General features: G+C 35.0%; 1 protein-coding gene across 2 annotated transcripts in view; it reads left to right on the plus strand.

Moving 5' to 3' along the window:
• PDE3A (phosphodiesterase 3A) overlaps window positions 1-13,027 on the plus strand; it is a 306,484-nt gene that overhangs the window by 186,160 nt on the left and 107,297 nt on the right. The gene's annotated exons all lie outside the window — the stretch shown is intronic.

Genomic DNA, 13,027 nt, shown 5'->3' on the forward strand with positions numbered 1-13,027 from the left:
TAATTACTTTGTCTGACAAAATAAAGGCTGAGTTTTACACTAAGAAAATTGCCTCTCCTCCTAGGGTATTTTGTGAAGAAATGTAAAAATCATTTCTTAGCAGCCTGTGCTTACCTGACTGTAAACGCGCTAAATAAAAAATTAAGTGGGTGGAACATTTTAATCTTTGCTGCTCACATGTTTTATTTGCCACTAAAAAGTATGGTTAAGAGAGAGTTTGCTGTACGATACTGTACATGAAAGATCATTGTGAAATGTCAGCGTCTCCCAAGTGTTTTACCAAGCTGACATGACCTGTGCTGTCATTAAGATTGCACGGACAACAGTTTCATTTCGGTCACTAGGGAAATACAACCAAGTCAGTCAGTTGTTTTTAGGGGAGAGTTTAATAGCTGTGGTTTTATTTTTGTCCATTATCAATTTGATTAGTAGATAATATAAACCAGTCCAATTAAATTAGGATTATCCAAAAGGATTTATGCCTCATTCTCCCTCACTGTCACTTCCTTGTCTCCATTTTCTCTGGCAACTCTCCCTCTGTACACATTTATTATTTTAAATCAGAATTTTCGGCAAGATTGGCAATGAAATGATGAAATTAATGCATGGTAATTCTAGACCAATCAGAAGTAAAGATGAGCACCAGTAGGAAACTCTGTGGTTTCTGATTATTGCCACCAAAGACATTTTGACTCAGAACACACGAAGCAACTTGATGAGGGCATGTCCTTCCAAAGTAATGTAGTGTTAGTTTTTAAAATTTGTTGAAAAAATATATAATATACTCGCCATATAACCTATTTGGATATAATTTATCTTCAAGTTTGGATTGGTCACTCTGTCATTATAAATTGAATTATAATGTCATAAAGGCCCAGCGTCGTTTATGTTAACTTTAAACGTAAAAAATCCCAGAATGAAAATTTTTAGAATTCCAGCTATTGCACGTAGCTAGAAAACTGCAGATTTCCACATACACATGAAAAATATTTTCATAAATAAAGGTTGATTATATTTAGAAGCTTGAGATGATTCTGAAAAGCAAAGGCACTAGAAAGTTCTTGCATGAACTACCGTTATCAGCATCAAGGTTTTTCGTGAACCTCTCAACTAGCAAAATAAGCATTCGAAATGGGGTATACCTTTGTCTCACCCTTGACCCTCAACTCAGATTAAAAAAAATTGTCAATGTCAAAAGCAAAAACACACACCAAAAAATAAAAACGATAACAATTACAACAGAATACTTTATTCTTTGGAAATTCCAGATAAGTCAATTAAGCACAAAAGTAGTCACCTCTTATCTAATTCTGATTCTCCACTGCGTGGTGCGGGGGGCGGGGGGGGGGGGGGAATGGGGTGGGGAAGACAGTATATTTATGTTTTAGATGATTGATCCCTTCTTATCTTGCTACCATTTCCTTGGACAATATGTCTAAAGCCTTTCGGGCATTTGAAAGGAATTTCAGACAGACTGCATTTGAACACAGATCTCTAAATATTTTACAACTACCACAAGGCCTTACTCAAATCCCATCTCAATTTAGTTTAATTCAAGACAGGTTTTTAAGCACTTACTATGTGGATAGCACTGTGGTAGGTCTCATTGAAGAAAAACTGAGTGACAAGTTTTCTGCATTGCAAGAGCTTACAAGGTATGGTTGGAAATAGAGCAATACTTGAGTAGGTAATTTGCATATAAGGCAGAATGGTAGATGTAAAATTAAGTATATAAACAAAGTGTGATAAGAGTTTAGGTGGGACAGAGTATTTATTTATGCCTAGTAGAACTGGGAAATTTGGTGGTATCTGAGCTGAGCCTTCAAGTTTGGGTAGTAAGGTTTCAGAAGTGAAAAGAGGGAAAGGGAAAAGCTTGAGGAAAAGTCTGAACTGGTAAAGTGTGGGGTTGTTTGGATTTCTGTGAATTTACTTTATAACTATATATATATATATATAACTGAATCACTTTGCTGTACAGCAGAAATTAACACAACATTGTAAATCAACTATGCTTCAATAAAACAAAAGAGAAATAGGTGGCAACAGAAGTGAGGAAAATTTATTTTTATGCTAAGGTAGGATGTATGTCTTAATAACTATTAATGGCAAAGAAAGAGAATCAGTAGAGAGAAGAAAACACTGAAAATTCTCAATAGTGACCTATTTAAGGACTGAGAAAATAGTGTAATCCAGGGAAGGGAATGCAATTTCTCCCAGTGTGGTCCTTTGGGCTGGTCCCTTTGACACCTGTTTATGTGTTTTTCTCACATTCCACCAGTTCCCCCCCCTAGGTTCCGCCATTCACCCTAGTTCAGAAAAACTGACCATGTTCTCAAATGAACTACTGGATAGATCCACCAAAAAGCACAAATGAAGAAGTTTTGGAAAGAAAGTTGGCACATCTATACCAGAAAAGGAGAGAAGAAGTAGGGGCAGATAGCACAAAAATGAAAGAAATACTTTGAGCCTAATGACTTCAGTTTTCTTGCTAGAGAAAGGGTACATAAACTTGGGGATATTATAGTGGAAAGCCTTGAATGGTAGAAAATATATGGAGTACATTTGTTTTAGATTTCCAAAAATGGAATTGACTTGATGTGTGAACATACCTGGTAGAAAGCAGTGGGCTATGACAGATGTTGAGCGGGTAGCCTGCAAGACAAATTTTAACGTATTTTACTGTAATGCAAAAAACACCAGTATATGTCAGGAACTGTTTTTAGCCTTCGAGGAGTCAAAAATTGAACTAAATGACTTTGGCCTTCAGGAAGGAAGTATATAGTTTTGCCTAAAGGCAGCCTTAACTCAGAGGATAAAAATGATCAGCTCATATTGAGGGCATTCGTCATTTCCAGGATAGAGTTAAACTTCTCCTGGCTTTCCTCCTACATGCTTGCTAAATAAAAGATTTTCTCAAATTTGATGTCATCTCCCAGAATTATATGTGCATTATCACAGATGATAAGGTGTACCTTTCATATCAAATACTTAATAGAAAAATACATATCTTACTTCAAGTAAATTCCAACACTTAATTGCATGTAACTCTTCAAACTCAGTGAGAATTTAATTAAAATTGATTTATTTACTCTTTACTCAATAATTCTGACATAATTTGTCAGCTCACAGCTTTCAGGCTGGTATTTTCTTCTTTTTATTTTGAAAGTATGTGGTCTCAAATAGTAGATCATCCAAATTTTGGAAGATGCTAAATGATAAATAAACTTTCAGCAGCAGGCAGAACTCTTTTCTCTGGCAGCATTCCCAGTAATACCAAACGAAGTCAGGGGATAAAATTCTCAGAAGGCAAGTATGTTTTTTGCTTCTTCTTTCCTCTAAATTCTTGAAGAAAAGTTTTTCAGTGGGAAGTTAAGAGAAACAATAGAAAATTGCTCTCCTTTGAAAGCTTAAAAGTGGTAGAAGGGCACTGAAGGAGCCAATAATTTACTTATCACTTAGCTAATGGTCTGTGAGAAAAGATTAATTTGTGAATTTGCAAACTTCCTAACACTTTACTGTGCTAGGAACCAGCAGGCCCATATTTATCAGTAGTTAGAGACTAGCCAGTTCTTTAGTATTTAGTATATTATTGATATACTAAACTATTTATCACTAGAGACTAGCAGATTCTGTAGTCATTTAGTGTGTGTGTGTGTATATTAACATATATATTAATGTATATATACTACCAGCCAAGTTTTATCAATTACACTTAAGACCACTTATTGAAGAAACAGCTTATGTGTGATCTATCTAGTCTTCAAATAAGTTAGGTATTTTTTTAGACAATGAAATTCTGGTTTGTATGTTTCTAAGTCATTAGAGTATTGTATTACAATAAAAGAAATTAACTGAGTATTCTGGTGGGAAAAAAAGGTAATAGATGGCACTAGGCTATTGGTATGCTTAAAATGAAATGAAATTGAAAATATAACACGTTAAAATTTATGGGATGTAGCAAAAGCGGTTCTAAGAGGGAAGTGTATAGAGATAAATGCCTACCTCAAGAAACAGGAAAAGTCTCAAATAATCTAACTTTGCATCTCAAAGAACTAGAAAAAGAAGAAAAAACGAAGACCCAAGTTAGTAGAAGGAAAAGATGATAAAGAATAGACAGAAATAAATGAAATAGAGACTAAAAAAGCAATAGAAAAGATCAATGAAACTAAGATCTGGTTCTTTGAAAAGATAAAATTGACAAACCTTTAGCTAGGCTCACCAAGAAAAAACGAGAGAGGACTCAAATTGATAAAAGTCAGAAATGAAACAGGAGATGTTACAAACAATACCACAGAAACACAAAGGATCATAAGAGACTACTATCAATAATTATATGCCAACAAATTGGGCAACTTAGAAGAAGTGGATAAATTCCTAGAAACATACAATCTACCAAGACTGAATCATGAAGAAACAGAAAATCTGAACAGATCAATAATAAGTAAGGGGATTGAATATGTAATTAAAAACCTTCCAACAAAGAAAAGACCAGGACCAAAAGGTTTCACTGGTGAATTCTACTAAATATTAGCACTAATTACCACCAATCCTTCTCAGACTCTTCCAAAAAATGTAGAAGGTGGGAACACTTCTGAACTCATTTTATAAGGCCACCATTACCTTGATACCAAAACCAGACAAGGACACTACAAGAAAAGGAAGTTAAAAGTCAATATCCCTGATGAACATAGGTGCAACAATCCTCAACAGAATATTAGTAAACTGAATTCAACAATACATTAAAATGATCATACACCATGATCGAGCGGGATTTATTCCAGAAAAGCGAGGATGGTTCAAATCTGCAAATCAGTCAGTGTGACACACCACATTAACAAAATAAAGGATAGGAATCTTATGGTCATCTCAATAAATGCAGAAAAGAACTTGACAAAATTCAACATCCATTTATGACGAAAAATCTCAACAATATGGGTAAAGAGGGAACATGTCTTAACATACTAAAGGCCGTATATGACAAGCTCACAGTGGACATTGTACTGTGTCAGCTTTTCCTCTAAGAACAGGAACATGGCAAGGATGCCCACTCTCTCCACTTTTATTCAACATAGTACTGAAAGTTCTAGCCAGAACAATTAGGCAAAAAAAAAAAAAGAAAAAAAAAGGCATCCAAATTGGAAAGTAAGAAGTAAAACTATTGGACTTCCCTGGTGGCGCAGTGGTTGAGAGTCCGCCTGCCGATGCAGGGGATATGGGTTCGTGCCCTGGTCCGGGAGGATCCCACGTGCCGTGGAGCGGCTGGGCCCGTGAGCCGCTCACGTGGGCGCGTCCGGAGCCTGTGCTCCGCAACGGGAGAGGCCATAACAGTGAGAGGCCCGTGTACCGCAAAAAAAAAAAAAAAAAAAGAAGTAAAACTATCACTATTTGCAGATGACATGATATCAGTTATAGAAAGCCCTAAAGACCCCATCAAAAAACTGTTAGAACTAATAAACAAATCCATTAAATTTGCAGAATATAAAATCAGTACACAAAAATTTGTTGTGTTTTTTTACACTAATAATGAAGTGTCAGAAAAAGAAATAAAGAAAATCCCATTTACAATTGCATCAAAAAGAATAAAATACCTAAGAATACATTTAACCAAGGAGGTGAAAGAACTGAATATTAAAAATAACAAGACATTAATGAAAGAAATTGAAGAGGTCACAAAGAAATAGAAAGCTATTCTGTGCCCATGGATTGGAAGAATTAATATTGTTAAAATGTCCATAATACCCAAAAGCAATCTACAGATTCAGTGCAATCCCTATCAGAATTCCAGTGGTATTTTTCAGAGGATAGAACAAACATTCCTAAAATTTGTATGGAACTATGAGATTCCAAATAGCCAAGCAATCTTGAGAAAGAAGAATAAAGCTTGAGACATCACACTCCCTGATTTCAAACTATATTACAAAGATAAAGTAATCAAAACACTATGGTATTATCATAAAAACAGACATATAGATCAATGGAACAGAGTAGAGAGCCCAGAAATAAACCCACACGTATATTTATGACAAAGGAGCCAGGAATATACAAAGAGGACAGGACAGTCTCCTCAATAAATGGTGTTGGGAAAAATTGGACCACAGCATGCAAACACATAAAACTGGACCACTATCTTATACAATATACAAACATTACCGCAAAGTGGATTAAAGACTTGAATGTAAGACCTGAAACCATAAAACTCTAGAGGAAAAGATAAGTGGTAACCTTCTCGACACAGGTTGTGGTAATTATTTTTTTTAATCTGTCACCAAAAGCAAAAGGAACAAAAGCAAAAATAAACAAGCAGAACTATATCAAACGAAAAAGCTTCTCCACAGCAAAGGAAACCAAAAACAAAATAAAAAGGCAACCTGATGAATAGGGGAAGATATTTGCAAATCACATATCTAATAAGGGGCTAGCATCCAAAATATAGAGAGAGCTTATACAACTCAATAGCAAGACAAAAACAATTTGATTTAAAAATGGGTAGAAGATCTGAATAGACATTTTTCCAAAGAAGACAGACAGATGGCCAGCAGGTACATGAAAAGATCTCAACATCATTAATCATCAGGGAAGTGCAAATCAAAACCACAAAGAGTTATCTTGTCATACCTGTTAGAATGACTTATCAAAAAGACAACAAATATCAAGTGTTGGTGAGGATGTGGAAAAAGGAAACCCTTGTGCACTGTTGGTGGGAATGTAAATTAGTACAACCACTATGGAAGACAATGGTTTTCCATAAATTAAAAATAGAACCACCATATGATCCAGCAATTTCCACTTCCGGGTATTTATTCAAAGAAAATGAAAACACTAACTGAAGAAGATATATGCACTCCCATGTTCATTGCAGCATTGTTTTCAATAGCCAAGATATGGTAGCAACCTAAGTGTCCATCAGTGGATGAATGGATAAAGAAGACGTGGTATATATATACACAATGGAATATTATTCAGCCGTAAAAAAGAATGAAATGTCGCCATTTGTGACAACTTAGATGGACCTTGAAGGCATTACACTAAGTGAAATAAGGAAGGCATAGAAAGACAAATACCGTATGGATCTCTCTTATATATGGAATCTAAAAAAAATAAATAAAAAGCTCATAGATACAGAGAACAGACTGATGGCTGCAAGGGGTGGGGAGTGTGAGAAATGGGTGACCTGTTTTATTTTTCTTTAGTTTAAATAAATTGAATACAATTTTTAAATCTATATTTTAAAATATTTATTTATTTATTTTATTTTGGGCTGTGTTGGGTCTTTGTTGCTGCACGTGGGCTTTCTCTCGTTGCAGTGAGCGGGGGCTACTCTTGGTTGGGGTGCACGGGCTTCTCATTGCGGTGGCTTCTCTTGTTTCAGAGCATGGGCTCTAGGCACGCAGGCTTCAGTAGTTGTGGCACAGGGGCTCAGTAGTTGTGGCTCGTGGGCTGTATAGCGCAGGCTCAGTAGTTGTGGTGCACAGGCTTAGTTGCTCCGTGGCATGTGGGATCTTCCCAGACCAGTGCTCAAACCCGTGTCCCTGCATTGGGAGGCGGATTCTTAACCACTGTGCCGCCAGGGAAGTCCCGAATACAATTTAAAAAATATAATTTTCAAAATTAAAAATGATCTGTGTCCTCTTTAGTAGCATGGCTTTAATTATCTACCACATGCTAGAAGCTCCAAACTATAAAACTTCTAGAATAAGCAGCATCTATCTACATCAGTTAGCTCTTGCAGGATTATAGTAAGTCTCGAGGATGAATTTTGATTGGAAGTTATTATCAGTCAGTATCTTGTCTACTTGGGTATTCAAGAGAATGGATCTGTTAATAATAGCTACTAAAGTTCATGAACCTAAACATTTGCCTCCTAGTGCTCTAATTTGGTAACAGATCAATTCTTTCTAGGTTAAATCATTTGTTTTTGATAAAAGAGAGTGTGAGAATAATTTAAATGCCTTCCAGGCATACCTGGAATAATGCTATGTAAATTTATTAAAGTTAACTCCATGTAATACATTTTAGAAAGACTGTCATCCAGATTTCCCCATAATTTATTCCAAGGGATTAATGTGAGCAGGTTGGGAGTTCATTATTACGTCACCCAAATGCCTAATGTGTTACCGAGGATAATTCATGCCCTAGCTGAAGCTGGCTGCCCCTGTTACTTTTTCTGCAAAGAGAGTGTTTTTTAATTTGCATTTCCTTCTCCTTTTTCACTTTTCCATATATTAATCTACTAACTGTTGCCACTGGTTTAGAAATTGTTCCAATAATAATTTCATTTTTTGGCAACCCTCCAAGGAAAGTTTTTTGTTTTTTGTTTTTATTGTTGTGTTGTGAAATTTGTTTGAATTTTGTTTATGTGGACAGGGCCACACACCAAATATTTGCCTGGGCCCTATACATGTTAGGACTGGCCTTGTCATCACATACGTTAGTGGCACAAAAGGACCTGCTTGTTTAATACTTATTGAATGACCCTCTTATCTTGAAGACTGGACATCGTTCACATGACATGTGCACTGCGTTATGCTTGTTTCTGTTAAATCAGAACTTTCTGGTACATTATATGAAATAAAACAAAGATGAGTATTTCACACCCATCTTGTCCATTAAACCTTCCTCTAGATGTTTTAAATTTTACCCTTTAGTTACCCTCCCCTTCATTCTGTGACATTGCTTTGGTCTAGTTAGAGTTTAGTATTATGTCTTTAATTTGCATTGAGAGACTTTACAAGACACAGTCTTAGAGAGTTTGTCCTGGTAGGGATAATTTTGGAAATGTCCACAACATCCATGGTGTCAAAAGGATGCAGAGACATTTTCTTTGTTTTTGTTCAGAGAAGGGAAAGTGGTGTTTCTCTTTAACTAGTAAACCCAGTAGTTTATTACTTCTTCAGCATCTCTGGTCTCTCCCCAGTAGATGCCAGTGGCAGAGTCCCTGCCCTCCAGTTGTGATAAGGAAAAATGCTTCCAGACCTTGTCTGGTGTTCCTTGGGAGGCAAAATTGCTTCTGGTTGGGAACTAGTATTGAGATTATGGCATAATCTCTTCACCATGCATATCGAAGAGAATAAATAGATATTTACTGATGAGTTTCAACATGTCATATAGGAAAATGGGAAGATGCTTCTTCAAGTATATATGCTTTCAAGCTTTCAGGTTCCTTTTTTTAAATTAAAGTATAGTTGATTTACAATGGGGTGTTAATTACTGCTGTACAGCAGAGTGATTCAGTTACATATATATACATTCTTTTTTAAATATTCTTTTCCATTATGGTTTATCATAGGATATTGAATATCCTCCTCTGTGCTAGAGAGTAGGACCTTGTTGTTTATCCTTTCTGTATACAAAAGCTTACGTCTGCTAATCCCAGCCTCCCCAGGTTCCATCTTGTCTAACAAATAGCAGTTTTAAAAATCATAGTCATTTCATTGTGGAGTATTACTCACAGTAGAATCATGTCCTAGAAAACTAGGAGGAAGAAAATGCACTCTTTCCACACTTAAGCATTCAAATGTCAGGGGAGCAGCCTGAGAGGGTGTGGCTCTGTCCAGGCAGTGGTTGTGCAGAGCGTATGTTTCTGGTGAACAGATGGATGACCTTGAGTAAGTCACTCTTTATTAAAGCCTTGGTCTCTATAAAAGGACATCAATGAACAGGAATCAAACAAGTCCACAGAAATAAAAGGGAAAATTGCCACTGGCCTTTATGCTTTTTCCTTCCATGTTTATAGATTAGTAGACATGTTGTTTAATACTTATTGAATGACCCTCTTATCTTGGGAACTGTGGACATCATTCATCTGACATGTGCATTGCCTTATGCTTGTTTTTGCCAAATCAGAACCTTCTGTTACATTATATGAAACAAAACAAAGAAATGAAGTAAGCAGCTGTAGATGACAGCTATTTATCTGCAGGAGCTGTAAACAGCTTAAGCAACAATCAAATTTACTGAATTATGAAAGCATACTTTGAAAGAAGTAAGTGTAATAATACCTAACACTTTAGCTACAGATAGTTTCTGACCATTTTTGCATTTTCCGCTGTTATTATGTTCTGTATTTTTTTTTTTTTTTAGATATCTTGGTGTAAACATTTAGAAAATTCATTAATTAATGCAAGTATTTTTGCTTGTGAGTTCCTATAAAGTAAATACAGACTTTTTGGAAAGTAACTTGCAGCTCTAAAGTTTTGCCTTCCACTTGGCTGGAATAACAGAAGAAAGATATGCGAACTTGAGAACTGTCCATTTTATCTTTGAATTGAAGTACCTGACAGAGGGAAATAATTTTATTTCATGCTGGGGGATTTTATTCAATCTCTGACGTAGAGTAAGATCTTATTCTTTATTAATTGTGAAAACATACTTTAAAAGGGAAGTTTAGGGGGTGGATTTTTAAAATTTTACTCTACTTCTTAGATAAAACTGATGAAAATGATAGTGCTGAATATCATTAGATTTTCATAGGAGACAAAAACCTAAGATGAGGTTATATTTGACTAAAGCAAACCATCAGGTAGAGCAGGAAGTGAAGGTGAGGTAAGGTGAGGGTGAGGAAGGTCCTATGACAGTTGGAAGATCAGTTAGCTAGAAAAGGTGAGTTAAGGCAACAGAAATAGGAAATAGTTGTGGGAAATGGTTGATCTTTTAAGGTGAATATCGACATCTGTTTTGGTATACAAACGAAAAAGCACCAAGATGCAGGTTTTTAGTATCTTCTTGGTACAATGTATAGAAACTTATAGGGAATGAATGTTTTCATTTAATTTCTTAGTAGTGCATATCCAAGTTATATGTAAATATATATATATATTTCTAATACATAACAATCTTAGTTATGCATAGGAATTCTTCTTTGCTTCCATTCTAGGGACAATCTAAAAGGTTATACAACAGCATTCCTCACATGAATTTATAATGTCATCAAAACTATTGATTTTTTACAAAATTTTATATTGGAGAATGAAGATTGCATGGTAGTTCTGTCCTCAGCATTAAATGATTGATGCATTTTGTATAGAATGCACCCATTATATAAAATTAAGTAAATCCACGGGACTGGTGGTAATAATTACAAAGCAAAATCCTGGAACAACATTAGAGATATTAGTGAACTGAAATTATCTCAAAAGTCACAAAAAAGAAGCTTCTTGTCATGTTTGATTTTCCAGATCATAGGCGGTGGTTTTGTTTGTTTTTTGCTTTTGTGGTGATGCCTTATGCAATGACCAATTCCTGGAAAACTCTTGAGTGTTACAAGTTCAAGTTTGTTCTTATTGGAAATCTGCAGGTTATCAAACTTGAAATCAAAATAATTTCCTTGCTGAATTTTGTGGCATGATGGTTAAATACTTCTGGTGACAGTTCACACTTGGATTTCTACAACTATTTCCATTTTAGAATTTTGTAACAGTATTCTTTTCTTTTCAAGTCCTTTTAGCCCCCAAAGTACAGATAGTTGTTTACACTGTGTCTGTGATACATACTTAAAAGAGCACTTAGAAAAAAAGTTGGGGAGAGAAAAAAAAAAAAAGAGGAGTTTGTGGGTGAGACAAACGGAGTAGAAATTTCAAAAGTAAACCAAAAAAAAAAAAAAAAAGTAAACCAATGTGAAATAAATAAAATTAAAAGGAAAAAAGTAAACCAATGTGATCAGTCAGAAAGTTAAAGAAGTACAAACAGCTGTAAAAGCTCTAGTTCTCAAAGGATTGGGAGCAGAGAAGTGGAAAGAAGTTGTCTATCAAAGATGATACAAAGAGACCCAAGGGAAACAGGGTTAGTAAATAGAGCAAAGACCATTTAATAAAGCGAGATAAGGACGTGACGTTGCAGCCGTGTTGAGAAGGTCAGAAACATACATGAAAGTCCTTCGATTTTGAACATCATGATTTGGGAGGTTGACAGTTCTCTGGTTCTTGAAAAATGTGACGGTATGATGCATGTTTATTGCATTTTTAGGCCTTTGTATGACTTTTTAAAATAAATATTCCAGTGTACCAAGTACGCTTGTGAAATCTAATCATAGGACAATTTTGTTTTCTTCTTGATAAGTGCTTTATGGATATTTTTAGCTACTTTAAAACGGTAACTAGTTTTAGCTAGAGTGAATTTCTGCCAAATACTAATAAGGAAAAATAGGACTATGAGTAATATCTCTGACTTTCCAGTGTTTAAAGGAAATTCTGTTTTCACCATCTTATGTGCTGGTGATCATGAAAATTTTAATTGGTAGGTGCAGTATAGGAAGTAAACAATTTTCCCAGAATGAACAGTGTATTATACATACTGTGTGCTTAGATAGAACATATGAGATGCTGTGTTACAGTAAATATCAAATAGTCGATGCCTTTCTCTTTTTGTATTATAAATTATTTCAGACATGCAGCAAAGTACAGTGAACAGTGTACAAAAACCATATTCTCATGCATTTAAATCTATAATGTAATTTAAAGACGATATTAATATTCTTTTTTCAAGCTTGCACTGAATTAGTAACAGTCTGCATTGTAATAATAAGAAAGAAAAAAAGGAACAAATGCTTTTTAAGGAAATTTCAGTTTGGTATGATTATTTATCATGTGAAGTTAAAATGATGCATTTTCCTCTCCTGTCTTTTTCCATAAACAAAAGCCACAGTGCCAAAACCAAAACATAAGAAATAGTAAAATTATATATTTTTCTTCTTTTTGAACAGAAATAGAAATGCCAAGTTCAGTTTGTTCCATTGGTTTTAAGCCAAATAAATGGCAAAAAATAGTGAAAAGCCTGGTCATATCATGTGTCGTAAGTTTCTATTAAAGTCCTTATATAAATTTCAGATCTCTGTGCTGCCTGAGACATGATCACTGCTGCATTTAAAAAGTATGGGGGGAGGGGAGGGAGGAGCCACACTGGCCTTGAACTCTATATTTGATTCAAAACTTCTAATTGATAGATGATTGCTTAGAAATATTTTTATTATACTTTTTCATAATGTATACAGTTTTTTTCTCATTAATAGATACGTGTTTAGATAAATTCACTT

The sequence above is a fragment of the Pseudorca crassidens genome, chromosome 11 (genome assembly GCF_039906515.1).
Source record: "Pseudorca crassidens isolate mPseCra1 chromosome 11, mPseCra1.hap1, whole genome shotgun sequence".
Lineage (NCBI taxonomy): Eukaryota > Metazoa > Chordata > Mammalia > Artiodactyla > Delphinidae > Pseudorca > Pseudorca crassidens.